The sequence below is a fragment of the Carcharodon carcharias genome (assembly GCF_017639515.1).
Source record: "Carcharodon carcharias isolate sCarCar2 chromosome 27 unlocalized genomic scaffold, sCarCar2.pri SUPER_27_unloc_1, whole genome shotgun sequence".
Lineage (NCBI taxonomy): Eukaryota > Metazoa > Chordata > Chondrichthyes > Lamniformes > Lamnidae > Carcharodon > Carcharodon carcharias.
The window spans coordinates 3,207,663-3,225,067 of record NW_024470624.1 but is presented as its reverse complement, the minus strand read 5'-3'; the positions used below and the strand labels follow the sequence as shown (position 1 = coordinate 3,225,067).

Sequence of the window (17,405 nt, the reverse complement as noted above, 5' to 3'; positions counted from 1 at the left end):
AGTTGGGCGTCTAAAGGATAGCTAATTGACACGTCTACCTGGATACAAGGCCCATGCAATTTCCGTTGCAATAGAAATTGGCTTTGAGAGGGGAAAGGTGCATAGAAAGCCATTGTACGATTGGATTGGAAGGTTTTCAAAGGTTTCCCTGAATTTCACATACAGATCAGTCTGCCAGGATCAAGAGAGGGAGGGAACAGATAGAGGTAACAAGCCTGCATGGTTCACCATGCAGCAATGTGGTGGGTCTTTACACTCAGGTTGAAGAGACCAAATTTGTGAGGATTGAAAACGAGGCTGGAAGATTCACCTTGCTTGAGTTAGAGGGAGAATCCCCAGGAGAACCTTCATGGTGAAAGTCAGTTCTGGCATTAATAATTGCCAAACTTGGCAAAGAAAAGAATGGAAGTAAACCCTCAGGAGTGGAGGATCACTTTGGACTGGTTCTGGGAGTATTGATTGTCTACTTCAGGAACAGAGTATAATATAACTGTGAAGTAGGATTTTTAATTGTGTCACAAGCGAAAGAGCAGAATTCAGTTTTATAGTTTAAGGTATATGTTGCCTACAAATATAGTGTTTAGTCAGTGTTGCTTCCAGATGTAGCCCCAGATGCCATGACACCAGTCAATGCAATATGTAAAACCTCTACAAATCTCTGTGCTCGGGGAATCACTTCTGATACTTTTTTACATCACAAAGTCTACGGATACTGATTTAACCCAATCATTGCCGAGCTAACATTTGAACGGACCAATTACAAAACCTGTCATTGAACCATCTGTACCCGTCCAAGCCATGTCAAACTCTCAAACAATTGGCTTCTCACGCTCCGTCCCCAATATAGGGAGTCAGCATTCCCATACCAAGTAGTGAAAACATGGTGGCCTTGACACCCAGGTGTCGTCTAGGATTCAAGGCACTCTTGTTTTCTGTCCTCTGGGAGCTGTTCATCTCCCTGTTCCCACATAGCAAATCATCTGTTCTCAGCTCTGCGCAATTTCTACTGAAGTTTGGCCCCTTTTTCACCTTTCCGATCAATAAAACATTTGGTTAATGAAGACCCAAACCACAACTTCCCATCCTGTCACCTGTCAACCATCCTTACCCCAAGCGTAATCACAACAGGGATAAAAACAGGAGAAGTGTAACAATCAAATTAAAAATAAATGCACAGCCAGTCATAGTTTTTAATTCAGTGTTCACTAATTAGCAAGAAAACCCTAAGTAGGTGGTCCCCCAGGATTCTTACAGTCCACATCTTGAGGAGGAGGAGAACTCTCTCTCTGACCCCTCATTCAATTTCACTCCATTATTTTCCAGTTCTGTTTTGGCCCTGCCTGGGGTAACATCTATTTGATCTTTTCTTCTGAAGCAGTGCCGTGAGTTCTTGGTTACTAGTACATAAGAACATATGCTTCAAGCAACAGATCAAGCGTGGATGGAAAAGATTCTCCAGCTCTCTCCTTACGCCTGTCCAACTTGTGGACTGTTCTGACTCTATTATTTCTCCCAAGCCCTTAATTAACCCAATCCAAAAGGTGATCTCTGTAAGTTCAATTTTAATCACTTTTTGACCATGACTAGTGTGTTTAATTCTGTACTGATTTTTTTAGTCAGTTTCTCTCTGGAGTGTCAATGCTTTGATGATGTCAAAATATTGTCTTATTCTCATTACATTAACCATTTCATGTCATGTTTTTTGTCAAGTAGCTGTGTAAGTTTGGGACCCGTTCCTCAGTCCACTTCACCATGAATTTACGCGTCCTATTGTCTTCACATGTAACAAATCACATCTGCACACTCACACCGGTATCCCAATGTCAGGCCACATATTCTGAACTTTCAGGTGCACTTATCAAAAGATCAAAGTGAGTGTCCATCTTTGCTTATCTCCCCCTGTTATGGTCCTGATATTTCAGGTGGTGGCCAGACTTTAAAAAAGAAATCAAACATTCCCAATTAATTTCAGGCATTAACATCTTTGGTTTGCTCTTTATTGTAGACGTCAGGCTGGGGTTGATCTCCTTGGAGCAAAGGAGGTTGAGGGAAGATTTGATAGAGGTGTACAAGATTCTGACAGGTTTAGTAAGGTGCACAAAGAAAAGCTGTTCCCATTCGCTGATGGTACAAGGAGGAGTGGGACACAGATTTAAGATTTTGGGCAGGAGATGCAGGGGATGTGAGGAGGAACATTTTCACACAGCGAGTGGTAATGACCTGGAACCCGCTGTCTATGAGGGGGGTGGAAACAGAGAAGATGAACAACTTCAAAAGGCAATTGGATGGACACTTCAGGGAAATATACTTTCAGGGATACATGGATAGAACGGGGAAATGGGTCCAGCTGGATTGCTTTACAGAGAGCTAGCATGGACCCGATAGGCTGAATAGTCTCCTTGTATATCTCAATGACTCCATGAACCCAAAAGAGCTGCTCCAGTCTCTCCAACGAACTGAAATCCCTCATCCCTGGTGCCATCCTCCTAAATCTCCTCTGCATCCTCTCGAAGAACTTCACATCTTTCCTAAATTGTGGGGTCCAGATATAGGGTTCCATTCTAGAGGGATAGAATTGAAAAGCAGGGAGGTTATATTCAACTTGTTTCGAACCATGGTTAGACTACACTGGGAGTACTGTCAACATTTGTGATCTCCATTTAGAAAAAGAAAATAGAGGCAATGGAGATGGGGCAACAGAGATTCACAAGAATAATACCAGAACTGAGAGCATTTAACCCTCAGGAAAGGCTGGGGTTGCTTTTCTCTAGAAAAGAGAAGACTGAAGGGTGACCTGATGGAAGTCTTTAAGGTGATGAAGGGGTTCAATAATGCAACAGGGATTTCATGAGAAACCGCTTTACCCAGCGAGAGGTGAGAATGTGGAACTCACGACCACATCGAGTCGTTGAGGTAAATCGAATGAATACATTTAAGGGGAAGCTAGATACATACATGAGGGAGAAAGGAATAGAAGGATATGCTGATGGGGGGCAGTTGAACAGGGGTGGTGGAAGCTCACGTGGAGCATAAATACTGACACAGACCAATTGAGCCGACTGGCCTGGCCCTGTGCTGTAGATTCAATGAAACAGGGGCAAATGTATTTATTTTAGATCCACCTGTAGTGTTTGGAAAAACACTATTGACTATCCAGGATAAAAGAGATGTACTTTATTAGCTTTTGTGGATCATTTCAGTGAAAATGTGCAGTCCCAGGCTCAAAGAGCATTAGCCCACTGGAAACAAAGTCATGAGACCAACCAGTCCAGCAGAAAGAAACCCTCTGACCCTCCCACTTCACCAAGTGTGAGAATGAACATGGTTCAGTTCTGGATGTGATGAACAGCAGCAATAACAGCAGAATCCAACTCTTAGAATCAATTGTGAACTCGCTGATGTGTCAGCAGGCTGGATGACTGAGTAAATCCTTTCCCACATGTGCAGCACATGAAAGGCTTTTCCCCGGTGTGAACTCGCTGGTGTATCAGCAGGCTGGATGTATCTCTGAATCCCTTCCCACACACACAACAGATGAACGGCCTGTCCCCACTGTGAACCCGCTGGTGAGAAAGCAGGGTGGATGACTGTGTGAATCCCTTCCCACACACAGGGCAGGTGAATGGCCTCTCCCCGGTGTGAACTCGCTGATGCAACAGCAGCTTGAATACTGAATGAATCCCTTTCCACACTCAGAGCAAGTGAATGGTCTCTCGCCATTATGAACTGGCTGGTGTGTCAGCAGGTGGGATAACTGATTAAATGCCTTGCCACACTCAAAACAGCTGATTGGCCTCTCCCCAGTGTGAACTTGCTTGTGTTTCTGCAGATTGGATGAATTTGTAAATCCCTTCCTACACTCAGAGCAGGTGTACGGTCTTTCCCCAGTGTGAACTCACTGGTGTGTCTGCAAGTGCGATAACAGAGTGAATGCCTTCCCACACTCAGGGCAGGTGAATGGCCACTCCCCATTGTGAACTCACTGATGTGTCTGCAAGTTGAATAACCGAGTGAATCCCTTCCCGCACTCAGAGCAGGCGTAGGGTCTTTCCCCAGTGTAAACTCGCTGGTGCATCAGCAGGTTGGATGAATCACTGTATCCCTTCCCACACTCAGGGCAGGTGAACAGCCTCTCCCCAGTGTGACTCCATCAATGAATCTCCAGCTCAGATGGGGCTTTGAATCCTCTGCCACAGTCCCTACATTTCCACGTTTTCTCCATGGTGTGGATGTACTTATGTCTCTCCAGATTCAATGAGTAAAGGCAGCTTCATCCACATACAAAGCACACGTGTGGTCTCTCCCCACTGTGAATGGGGCAATGATTTTTCAGCCTGTGTGTCTGGTTAAAGCTCTTTCCACAGTCAGTGCACTGGAACACTCACTCGGGTGCGTCTCTCTCGGTGTTTTTCCAGTCACATTGAGGCTTAAAACCTTTTGAAGCAGACAGAACAGACAAACATTTCTTCTGCTCGGTTCAAAGGGCCAATGATATTCAAGACCCAATTAATCAAGTGACTCTGTCAGATTTTGAAGTGAAGCTTGATCTGAGAATTCTGTCTGCAAATCTTCCCCTTCTAATATCCTGTGAAAGGAATTTACAAAAATCATCACTGTCAAATATAAATCTCCGTCCCATACACTTGCCCTCCATTCTCATTCTGCTGTACCTAATACACACCCTCCCAATTTTCCTGAAGGTGCCGATTCATACTGATCAATGGATCCATGGTCACTTTTTCCTGTCCTGGACACAGAGACCTGAAAATCTTAGGCAGGCTGCTAACCTAAATATCTATGTATAGAAATATATATGTATATTTACTGATTAGCAATACAGGGAGGATGAGGTGAAACTTTAATTCTGCAGCAAGTGCTTATGGACTGGAACTCGCTGCCTCTGAGGGTGGTGGAAGCAGAGACAATGAATGATTCCAAAATTGAAAGTGGATGGGGCCCTATAAGGAAATAAACTGGAATGTGATTCAGCATGGACTCGAGTTGCTGAATATACTCTTTCGCTGCGATAATGATTCTGACTGGAAATATATAACTGTAGCTACAATACATTATAAACCAACAATTAAGAATAAATGAAGTTTATAAAACCTTAAATGGTATTTGGACAGGGCATCAAACAACATCTAGACATATCCCCTTTTTATATTCATTTACTTCCCCTTTAAATGTCAGCCATCTCCAGGGGAACCAACCCCTTTAATTATGAACATTAGGAAAGAGATCATCCTTTTAGCCAGACAAATAAATGTGTCAAGCTGAGGGAGCAAAGGATGTCAATGTCTTTAAGAGAGAGGGAGAGACCTGGGCCAACCTTTCCAGAGTCTGCACTCTCCCTGGATTCACTTCCTTTCCCTTCAGTTCCTGCAGGTTAACAATTTCCCCCCAGAATGAGAAAAGAAATGGAAAGGAGGAGAAAAGAAAGTGTTTCACTCACAGATGTTGGACACAGGAGAAGGTTTTCGTCTGCAGCTCATTGTCCAACTTCCGCATGTGACGTCCACGATGGAACCCTGCCTGAATCAGCCAATAGGAATCACTCTGCTCCGCGGTGACGTCCTCGGGTTCCAGTCGACAGACCAGGCGCGCAGACACAGCAGCCCCGCCCCCACCCATTGTTACCCCTCCGCCTCCGCATCCTCGAGTCAAGGTTTCCAGGCAACCGGCTGACGGCTCCGGCCAAGAGCGAGAAGCCATTTGGAGAACTCGGGAGACGGGAAGCTGCGCATGTGAGGGGGATAGCCCGCCCCTTCCCTTCATGCTGTGGGTTTGACCAATGGGAATAATTCGAGGACCGGAAGGCCTCTGATCCTCCAGCCAATCAGAGCGCGGGCTTTGTGTGACTGAAGATTGAGCTTCACCCAGAGTAAAACTTCCTCCTGTGTCCAAAATCTGAGTAAAACACTTTCTTTTCTCCCCCTTTCCATTTCTTTTCTCATTCTGGGGGCAAATTGTTGACTTGCAGGAACTGAAGGGAAAGGAAGTGAATCCAGGGAGGGGGCAGACTCTGGAAAGGTTGGCCCAGGTCTCTCTCTCTCTTAAAGACATTGACATCCTTTGCTCCCTCAGCTTGACACATTTATTTGTCTGGCTAAAAGGATGGTCTCTTTCCTAATGTTCACAATTAAAGGGGTGGTTTCCCGAACAGATGGCTGACATTTAAAGGGTCAATTTTAAGGTGATTAACTGTCCTGTATTTTAAGGGATTCCTCCTTATTTTTTCTTTTTGCCTGTATTTTTAGGACAGCCTGTGGGAAACAGATCCCAGAGTCTCCAGAGTGAGTTTGTGTGATTCGAGTGGGACGGCAAGTGAGTGAGTCGGCCAGCAGATAGATGATGATGTTGTGAATGAACAAGAAACATTGTAAGTTTTCTTTGATTTTAAACCCCACTCTCCCACTATTATTGTCTCAAGACCTCTTCTCCCTAGCTCCTCTCATTTTGAAGCCCAAACACCCCCAACCTGCTCTCACAGTCACAAGCATCTCACACCCGCCCATGCCTTCTCCACGGCTTAAGTTTCCCTTATTTTATTTCACTAGGGTTCTGCCCCCTGAACAATACAGTCTGAGAGGACAAAGATATGTCTAATGTTGTGATTGGGGTGTTATGATGTGGGAGATGATGTGTGCCAGGCGTACCAAATCCACAAGGGAAACTTGGCCACGCTATCACAATAAATACAAATTGCAAAACTATTACGAGAAGCTGTGTGCACTGAATTCAGAAACGAGGAGTCCACTAAGACCTTTAGAGATTTTAAACAGGAAATTAAAATATTTATTAACAAAAGAAAATATTTCAAGCAAATACATATGACTACAATTACTTAATACTATAACATATCCTAAAATTCCTAATTAACCTGACTCTAAATTATGCACCCACTTTAAAGCAACAATCCAAAATAGATTATAAATTTAAAAAACAGGTCAGCAAGTTACCACAGTACACACTTGAGAGTGGAATTCCAAAAGCTTATCTCCAACTTTAGTTGCAGGACACAGTAGACTTATGCACAACTGGGTGGAGGCTTCCCGAAGGCTGGTTCACACACTCCTGCTAGATCTTACATGGCCCCCCGACATAGCCTTTCATTCTCCTTCCTATATGTTTGTCTCTTTACTATGTAAATTCCATTGTTCCATAGATCTTTGGAACTTTACCTTTCCCAGACTATAACAATCTTTCATGTTGCCAATATTGTTAGTAACCTTTGGGAAAAATGAACACACTGTTTAGCCTTGCTTATCTGGCTGGTTGTAAAAAAACTAACAGCCATTGAAATCCAAATAACCCCTTCACTTATATATAAATGCAAATTCCCTTCACACCTTACATGCTCAGACCCCATCGATGTTTACTCATTAGCATTTCAAGTACATTTCTACACATAACTCTTTTGATAATTTCAAGCTTGCACCCACACTCACACCCATAAACCTACTTGACAATAAACCAGAATAATATTGTGAAAATTATTATACTTTTGTAATGGGGGACACTTTAGATATATTATTGATAGTTTTGTAATAAAGTTCATTTGTTATCCTTCTAGTCTTGGAGGACAGTACTGTAGCTACTTAATATATTTCCAATGGTGGAGTAATTCTGACACAGAAGGGGTCCATTTGATAACTCGAATCCATACCAACTCTCTGTAGAGCGATCCAGTCAGTCCTGTTCCCCCTTCTACATCCCCGTTCCCCTGCATGTTCATTTCCTTCAAGTGTCAATTCAATTTCATTTTGAAATTATTGATTGTCTGTGGAACCACCACCCTCATAGGTATTGGCTTCCAGGTCATCACCACTTGCTGTTGAAATAAAGTTCTTCTCCACACCACCATGTATCTCTAATCATGTAATAGAGTCCTCTGTCTTACACACATTTTTGGTGCAGTAATGTTGGGTATATCTTAGGTGCAGCAGATTGAGAATGGAGCGAGAGTGTGTGAGATGGAGATTACCTGCTTTTGGGGAATGAGAGAGGAAACAATGTTCCTTAGAAATTAGAATTGTCTGTTCTGAATTTCTATCCTGTACTGACAATAATGTTTGTAAAATCCTTTAGCAGGATATTAGAAGGGGAGGATTTGCTGACAGAAATCTCAAACCAAGCATCATGTCAAGATCTGACAGACTCACTCGACTCACCAGGACCTGAATATGATGAGCCTTTGAATCTAGAAGGAGAAATGTTAAAAACAAAAAAACTGCGGATGCTGGAAATCCAAAACTAAAACAGAATTACCTGGAAAAACTCAGCAGGTCCGGCAGCATCGGCGGAGAAGAAAAGAGTTGACGTTTCGAGTCCTCATGACCATTCGACAGAACTTGAGTTCGAGTCCAAGAAAGAGTTGAAATATAAGCTGGTTTAAGGTGTGTGTGTGGGGGGCGGAGAGATAGAGAGAGATTTGCTTCAAAAGGTTTTAAACATTAGCGTGACTGCAAAAGCATGAGACACACACACCTGATTGAGAGTGTTCCAGTGCACTGACTGTGGAAAAAGCTTTAACCAGTTTCAGAGCTTGAAAAAAACATCACCATTCACAGTGAGGAGAGACTGTACATGTGTTCTGTGTGAGTACGAGGCTTCAACTGATCGTAGAACCTGGAGAAACACAAGGTCACGCGCATCATGGAGAAACCATGGAAATGTGGGGACTTTGGGAAGGGATTCAGATCTCCATCTGCATTGGGAACTCATTGGCGCAGTCACACCGGGGAGAGGCCATTCACCTGCTCTGAGTGTGGGAAGGGATTCACTCAGTCATCTCACCTGCAGACACACCAGCGAGTTCATACTGGGGAGAGACCGTTCACCTGCCCTGAGTGTGGGAAGGGATTTAGTCAGTTATCTAGCCTGCAATCACACCAGCGAGTTCACACTGGGGAGAGACCGTTCACCTGTTCTGAATGTGGGAATAGATTCACTAATTCATCCCACTTGCAGAGACACCAGCGAGTTCACACTGGGGAGAGGCCGTTCACCTGCTCGGAGTGTGGGAAGGGATTCAGTGATTCATCCCCCCTGCTGGTGCACAAGCGAGTTCACACCGGGGAGAGGCCGTTCATATGCGCTGAGTGTGGGAAGGGATTCACTCGGTCATATTACCTGCTGTCACACCAGCGAGTTCACACCGGGGACTGGCTCGTCTGTTCTGAATGTGGGAAGAGATTCACTCGGTCTTGTGATCTGCTGGCACATCAGCGAGTTCACACTGGGGAGAGGCCATTCATCTGTTACGTGTGTGGGAAGGGATTCCCTTGGTCATCCATCCTGCAGACACACCAGCGGGTTCATACTAGGGAGAGGCCATTCATCTGTTCTGAGTGTGGGAGGGGATTCACTCGGTCATCCGACCTGCAGAAACACCAGCAATTTCACACTGGGGAGAGGCCATTCACCTGTTCTGTGCGTGGGAAGGGATTCACTCGGTCATCCCATCTGCTGGTACACCAACGAGTTCACACCAGGGAGAAGCCATTCACCTGCTCTGAGTGTGGGAAGGGATTCAGTGATCCATCCATCCTGCTGAGACACCAGCGAGTTCACACGAGGGAGAGGCCGTTCACGGGCTCTGAGTGTGGGAAGAGATTCACTTGTTCATCCGAGCTGCTGACACACCATGACTGTCCCACTGATTAGAGACTTTTAGATGCTCTGACTGTGATTGTTGATTATGTCAATTGAGGTTAAGTATATAGAGGTGGACATCATGGATTGGATAGTTACTTGAGCATATATAAAGAGATCCTTACTGACATAGAGTGGAGTGGAGTCAGGAGGTATATACCCATAATGTTTCACTCAGTGAATAAATCTATACCAAGACTGGCTCCGGTTTCTTCCTTTATCATCAGGCTGTTAGGATTATAACATGGTAACAGAGAATGCATGTTTAATGGTGAAAGTTGGAAACTAAAGGAAAATAAAACTTCTCTCACAAACTTACAATCTGAGTAGCTTTTGTGAGAAATGGCTGAAAGCAAGTGGAAATTGTCAGGGTCTGATTACCCGCCGATGTTCTCGGAGTCTGAGCCACACGACCAGTGGAAGAATGAAGTGGATATGTGGACACGGGTTACATCCCTACCAAGGAGGAAACAAAGTCTGGTCTTGACTTGTCACTTCCCAACAAAACTAAAATCAGAAGCAAAGTATTTAGTGAGCTAGATGCCCGTCCGTTGGATACTGATGAAGGTTTGGATCTTCTATTCGGGTTCATTGATGAGATTTACGAGAAAGATGATCTATTGGATGCCTATGAAGCATAGTAGGACTTTGACAGATTTCAAATGAGGGTGAAAGCATCTTTAGCAGATCTGGATATCTCAACAAAAGACAGGATTGGAACAGCACTAATAGGTGAATGAACCCCAGGAATGACCAGAGAACAATTAACAGGTGTTTCAAGTCAGACAAATTATCATTATGTGATGAACTGCCCAAAGTGGAAAATCAAGGTCTTCAAAGTGACACATGACACAGAGAATTCTGAGGCTGAAGATGATGATGATGATCACTCTGAAGGAATTGTACTAGTCACAAGGAGATTTGGTCCAGTGATGAGTATGTTAGTCACAGACTCATTCAACTGTGCTGTGTTAGATAGTGGCTGCACCTCAATGGTATGTGGATCAGATTGGTGAAAATGTTACCCAGATTCACCTCATAGTGAGGATCGACACAAGGTTAAGGAGTATGAAAGTTCTGGTTTGGTGATGTCAGTACGTTGCAGTCGCTAAAAAGAATGGGGATTCCCTGCAAAATAACTGGAGTCAGCCTCTTTATCAGTGTTAACTGTTAGACTTCACCTCGATTACACATTTGTGTAATTAATAAGGCTTATATTACCAAATTATACTGTATGTAAGCTTAACGAACAGTCTTCAATTGCCTGTCTTTTTAAGTTCCAGATACTGTAATGTAGCTTTAAGGAAAAAAAAATTGATGTCAAGGTCAGGAAGGGGTCAGAGCACCAGGTGTTCATGGACACCCTGTTTAAATACAAGTTATAGTTCATAGTTAGAAGGGACTCCAAGCTGATTGGCTTAATTTGTCATTGGGAAATGAGGAACACTTTTCCCATTGGTCAAGAATCACAACTATTTGTTTAAGAAGTTTAGTTTTGTTGAACAGCTGCACCAACGTGGGTTAAATGTTACAAAGTTACCTTCAAAAAGGTCCATTTGGTACCTCGAGTCCATGCTGACTCTCTGTAGAGCGATCCAGTCAGTCCCATTCCCCCTCTATATCCCCGTATCAACAAAGAACAAAGAAAAGTACAGCACAGGAACAGGCCCTTCGGCCCTCCAAGCCTGTGCCGATCATATTGCCTGTCAACTAAAACATTTTGCACTTCCGGGGTCCGTATCCCTCTATTCTCATCCTATTCATGTATTTGTCAAGCTGCCTCTTAAATACCACTATCGTACCTGCTTCCACCACCTCCTCTGGTAGCGAATTCCAGACACTCACTATCCTCTGCGTAAAAAACTTGCCCCGCACATCTCCTCTATAGGTTTCGCCTCTCATCTTAAATCTATGTCCCCTAGTAATTGACCCTTCCAGCCTGGGAAAAAGCTTCTGACCAACTACTCTGTCCATGCCACTCATAATTTTGTAGGCTTCTATCAAGTCCCCCCTCAATCTCCGTCGCACTAGTGAGAACAATCCGAGTTTCTCCAACCTCTCCTCATAGCTAATAACCTCCAGACCAGGCAGCATCCTGGTAAACCTCCTATGCATCCTCTCCAACGCCTCTATATCCTTCTAGTAATGTGGTGACCAGAATTGCACACAATATTCCAAGTGTGGCCTAACCAAGTTTCTATACAGCTGCAGCATGACTTCCCAGCTTTCATACTCAATACCCCTGCCAATGAAGGCAAGCATGCCAAATGCCTTCCTGACTACCTTATCCACCTGCGTTGCCACTTTCAGTGACCTGTGGACCTGTACACCCAGATCCCTCTGCCCGTCGATGCACTTAAGGGTTCTGCCATTTACTGTACAATTCCTGCCTGTCTTAGACCTTCCAAAATGCATTACCTCGCATTTGTGTGGATTAAACTCCATCTGCCATTTCTCCGCCCAAGTCTCCAACCGATCTATATCCCGTTGTATCCTTTGACAATCTTCTTCACTATCTGCAACTCCTCCAACCTTAGTGTCGTCTGCAAACTTACTAATTAGCCCAGTTACATTTTCCACCTATTTCCATTATTTTTAAATGTATTTTCATCCATTGTTTTATCTCTACCTTTTAGCCTTTTTCGATTCCTTCACCCCACTCCACCCCCACTAGGGCTATCTGTACCTTGCTCGTCCTGCTTTCTACCCTTATTTAGCACATTCTTTTAGATAATATCACCGCCTTCAGCACCTCTTTGTCCTTTTGTCTGTGACATCTTTTGGTTATCTCCACTTATCACTGGCCCTCTATCCAGCTTTTCTTGTCCCACCCCCCCCCCCCAACAACTTAAACCAGCTTATATTTCACCCCTTTTCTATTTTTCCTTAGTTCTGTTGAAGAGTCATGCGGACTCAAAACATTAACTGTGCTCCTCTCCACAGATGCTGCCAGACCTGTTGAGTTTTTCCAGGTATTTTTGTTTTTGTTTTGGATTTCCAGCATCCGCAGTTTTTTGTTTTTATTTTACGTTTTCCTCCAAATCATTTATGTATACCACAAACAGCAAAGGTCCCAGCTCTGATCCCTGCGGAACTGCACTAGTCACAGCTCTCCATTCAGAAAAACACCCTTCCACTGCTACCCTCTCTCTTCTATGACCAAGCCAATTCTGTATCCATCCTGCCAGCTCACCTCTAATCCCGTGCAACTTTACCTTCTGTACCAGTCTGCCATGTGAGACCTTGTCAAAGGCCTCACTGAAATCCATGTATATAACATCCACTGCCCTTCCATCGTTGATCGTCTTTGTCACTTCCTCGAAAAACTCAATCAAGTTAATGAGACACGACCTCCCCTTCAGAAAACCATGCTGCCTCTCACTAATACGCCCATTTGCTTCGAAATGGTAGTAAATCCTGTCACGAAGAATCTTCTCCAATAATTTCCCTTACTGACGTAAGGCTTACCGGCCTTTAATTTCCTGGATTATACCTGCTACCCTTCTGAAACAATGGAACAACGTCGGCCATTCAACAGTCCTGTGGGACCTTACCCGTAGCCAGTGAAGATACAAAGATTTCTGTCAAGGCCCCAGCAATCTCCTCTCTTGCCTCCCTCAGTACTCTGGGGTAAATCCCATCTGGCCCTGGGGACTTATCCACCTTAATATTCTTCAAGATATCTAAATACCTCTTTTTTGATCTCAACATGATCCAGGCTATCTACAACTCTTCCCTAGACAAATCAACCTCTAAGTCCTTCTCCTCCTGCACGTTTATTGCCTCCGTGTGTCCTACCAATTTTTGTTTGAAATTATTTATCATCCCTGATTGCACCACCTCATAGGCAGCGAGTTCCAGATCATTCTCACTCGCTGTGTAACAAAACCTTCTTCCTCACATCCCCCTCACATCTCACACTTAAAACCTTCAACCTGTGTCCCCTCGTCCTTGGCGGGAACAACTTTTCTTTGTTCAGCTGAAGTAAACCTGTCATAATCTTGTACACCCTATCAAATCTCCCCTCAACCTCCTTTGCTCCAAGGAGAACAGTCCCAGCCAGAACAAAGAAACAAGATATGTTCATGCCTGGAATAAAATGGGAATGTTTACAATTCCACTGGGCAGTGAAGGAATTGGAATAACTCACCTTGGGTGTAGTTGAATGGAATAGATCAATCTGGTAACCATGTAGATTCTAGTGAAATTCAGGGAAGTGTAGACAAGATGAATAAGTCGATAGCTTTCTCTTGGAAATGTTTATATCATTTGCCTCTGAACCCTTTTTTAAAAGAAAACCACAGTTGAAATCCTGGCCACTACCTGAAGTATCGGGACCGCACAGAGTGAGATCAACAAAGCTCTTGAGGCAGACTCACCGCCCCCACACACACACACACCCCAGCTTCCCCCCCACTGCCCCCATGAACTTTAGATAAGATAACATGAAAGTCAAAAAATGTCTGGCATGCTATTGGGATACCAGTGTACGTGCAGATGTGATTTGTTAGATGTTAAGCAACTAATAGAAGGAAATTCATGGTGAAATACATGGAAGAGTCCCAAACATACACAGCGACTTGTCAAACAGTATGACATGAAATGGTTAACGTGGCCAGAAGAATGAGACAACATTTTGATGTGATCAAGGCACTGACACAATCTCCAGAGAGAAACTGACTTTAAAACAGTCAGGATGAAATTAAAGACACCAGTCATGGTGAAAAGTGAGTAAAACTAAAGCGAAAGGAATAAAAAATTATGGATTGGGACAATTAGGGGCTTGGGAGAAATAATCCTGAGTGAGAACTCTCCACAAGTTGGACAGGGGTGAGGAGAGAGCTGGAGAATCTTTTCCATCCATGCTTGATCTGTTGCTTGAAGCATATGTCCTTATGTACTAGTAACCTAGAACTGACGGCGCTGCTTCAGGAGAAGAAAAGATTGAGTACATGTTACCCCAGGCGGGGCCAGAACAGAATTGGAAAATAACGGAGTGAAATTGAGTGAGGGGTCAGAGAGAGAGTTCTCCTCCCCCTCAGGATGTGGACTGTAAGAATCCTGGGGGACCCTTTACTTTGGCTTTTCTTGCTAATTAGTGAACACTAAATCTAAAACTATAGCTGTGTATTTATTTTTAATTTGATAGTTACACTTCTCCTGTTTTAATTACTGTTGTGATTCCTCTGGGTGAGGATGGTTGGCAGGTGACAGGAAGGGAAATTGTGGTTTGGGTCATCATTGACCAAATGTTTTATTGATCCGAAAGGTGTAAAAGGGGCCAAACCTCAGCAGAAATCTGGCAGAGCTGAGAACAGACGATTTGCTATATAAGTACAGGAAGATGAACAGCTTCCACAGGACAGAGAAAACAAGAGTGCCTTGAATCATAGATGACACCTGGGTGTCAAGGCCACCATTTTTTCACTGCTTGGCATGGGAATGCTGACTCCCTGTACCGGGGACGGAGCGTGGGAAGCCAATTGTTTGAGAGTTTGACGTGGCTTGGGCAGGTACAGATGGTTCAATGACGGGTTTTGTAATTGGTCTGTTCAATGTTAGCTCGGCAATGATTGTGTTAAATCAGTCTCTGTACACTTTGTGATGTAAAAAAGTATTAGAAGGGATTCCCCTAGCACAGAGATTTGTAGAGGTTTTACATATTGCATTGACTGGTGCCATGGCATCTGGTGCAGACCAGGGAACATTTAGGTGGAGATGGTGCTTCTACCCAGAGTGTAATGGTAATGCTGCTGCACTTTGATACTACTGCTCAGACATGAGCATGTGTCAGGTCTTATTTATACTGAATAAAATCTAACTACTGTCACCAATAAGGGTCATCACTGTGAATCATTTCAGACTTTGGGAAAAGGGGATAAAGGGTTAATACATACAAATTAGGAGCAGGAGTAGGCCATTCTGCCCCTCAAGCCTGCTTCACTATTCAATAAATTCATGGCTGATCTGATTGTGGACTCAGCTCCACTTGCCATTCGACACCCTATCACCTTTCTCACCTTTGGCAGTCAAGTATCTATCAAACTCAGCCTTAAAAATATTCATTGACCCGGCCTCCACCGCTCTCTGGGCAAGAGTTTCACAGTCTCGGAACCCCCGAGAGAACAAATTTCTCCTCATCTCCGTCTTAAATGGAAGAGACATTTTTAAACCGTGTTCTCTATGTCTATTCTCTCCAACAAGGGGAAACATCCTTTCAGCATCCACCCCTTCAAGCTCCCTCAGGATCTTAAGTTGCAATAAGATCATCTCTCATTCTTCTGAACTCCAATGGATACAAGCCTAACCTGTCTAACCTTTACTCAGAGGATAACCCCCTCATTCCAGGAATCAGGCAACTGAACTTTCTCTGAACTGCTTTGAATGCAATTGTGTAATTTCTTAAGTAAGGAGACCAAAATTGTACACAGTACTCTAAATGTGGTCTCACCAAGGCCCTGTATAACTGCAGGAAAACATCCTTACTTTTATATTCTATTCCCCTTCCAATAAACACCAACATGCCATTTGCCTTTCTAATAACTTGCTATACCTGCATATTTTTTGTGGTTCATGTACCAGGTCACCCAGATCCCTCCATACCTCAGAGTACTGCAATCTTTCGCTCTTTAAATAATATGGGTTTTTTTTTAATTGTTCCTGCCAAAGTGGATAAGTTCACATTCTCCCACATTCAACTCCATCTGCTATTTTTTTGCCCATTCACTTAACCATCTATATCCCTTTGCTGACTCCTTAAGTCCTCTTCACAAATTATTTTCCGACATATCTGTGTGTCATCAGCAAATTTAGACACCATACATTTGATTCCATCATCCAAGTCATTGATATAGATTGTAAATGGTGGAGGGCCCAGCGCTGATCTCTTGTGGCATCCATTTGTCACAGTTTACCAACCCAAAAATGACCCATTTATGCCTACTCTCTGTTTCCTGTTGTTTAACCAATCCTCTACCCATGCTAATATGTTACCGCCTCCACTATGAGTTCTTATTTTGTGTAGTAACTTTTGCAGTGGCATCTTGTGAAATGCCTTCTGGAAATCTAAGTAAACCACATCTACAGGTTCCCCTTTATCCACATTTCTTGTTACTTCCTCAAAGAACTTTGATAAATTAGTGAATCACCATGGATTCCCTGCACCCCATTTTCTAACATTATGCGTCAAAAGAAAAATCAAATCTCACCTCCCCCTCTGGCTCCTTTGCAAATTACCTTAGAGGGACTCACTTTCCGTTCAAGAGCCTGCCAACCCCTTTCACCCACTTTCCCTGAAATGCATAAATTTAATCAAGAGAAGTCCAGAAAAATCAAGTATTTTTATTCACAAAAATTTATCAATGAAACGGAAAATGGTTAAGAAAACAGAAATAGCTTGATGATGAAAGACAACCACAGTAAAAGGATGTACAAAATGTTCTGGACCCAAATGGTTTCTCTTTGGCTCATCTGTACCCTGTTCCCATGACTCCTCACTTTGGACACCGAACCTCTGGCGTCACATCACCATCAGCCCCAGTCACCTCTCCCCCAGCCCCAATTGATTGGAGGCCCATTACCCAGTCAGAGCTCCAGCACCTTCCTGTCTCTATCAGTGCGACACCCATGGCAGTTTCCTAACTGGGGTGCAGTCCCCGTTATTCTCAGCTAAATTCAGCCCTCAGCTCTGTCGCCTGGCTGTCATTGACACGAGCAATAGAGAGACGGAAAGGTGCTGGAGGCTCAAA

At 43.8% G+C, this 17,405-nt stretch overlaps 1 long non-coding RNA gene and 1 pseudogene across 1 annotated transcript; both read left to right on the top strand.

Annotated features, from left to right (window-relative positions):
• The window catches only part of LOC121273608, a 43,198-nt pseudogene extending 32,999 nt beyond the window's left edge, over positions 1-10,199 (top strand).
• LOC121273675 lies at positions 5,819-8,297 on the top strand. The gene is made up of 3 exons (XR_005942059.1): positions 5,819-5,914; positions 6,261-6,382; positions 8,092-8,297. It is a non-coding gene; the product is annotated as an uncharacterized LOC121273675 (long non-coding RNA).
• Positions 10,200-17,405: the final 7,206 nt, after the last annotated feature.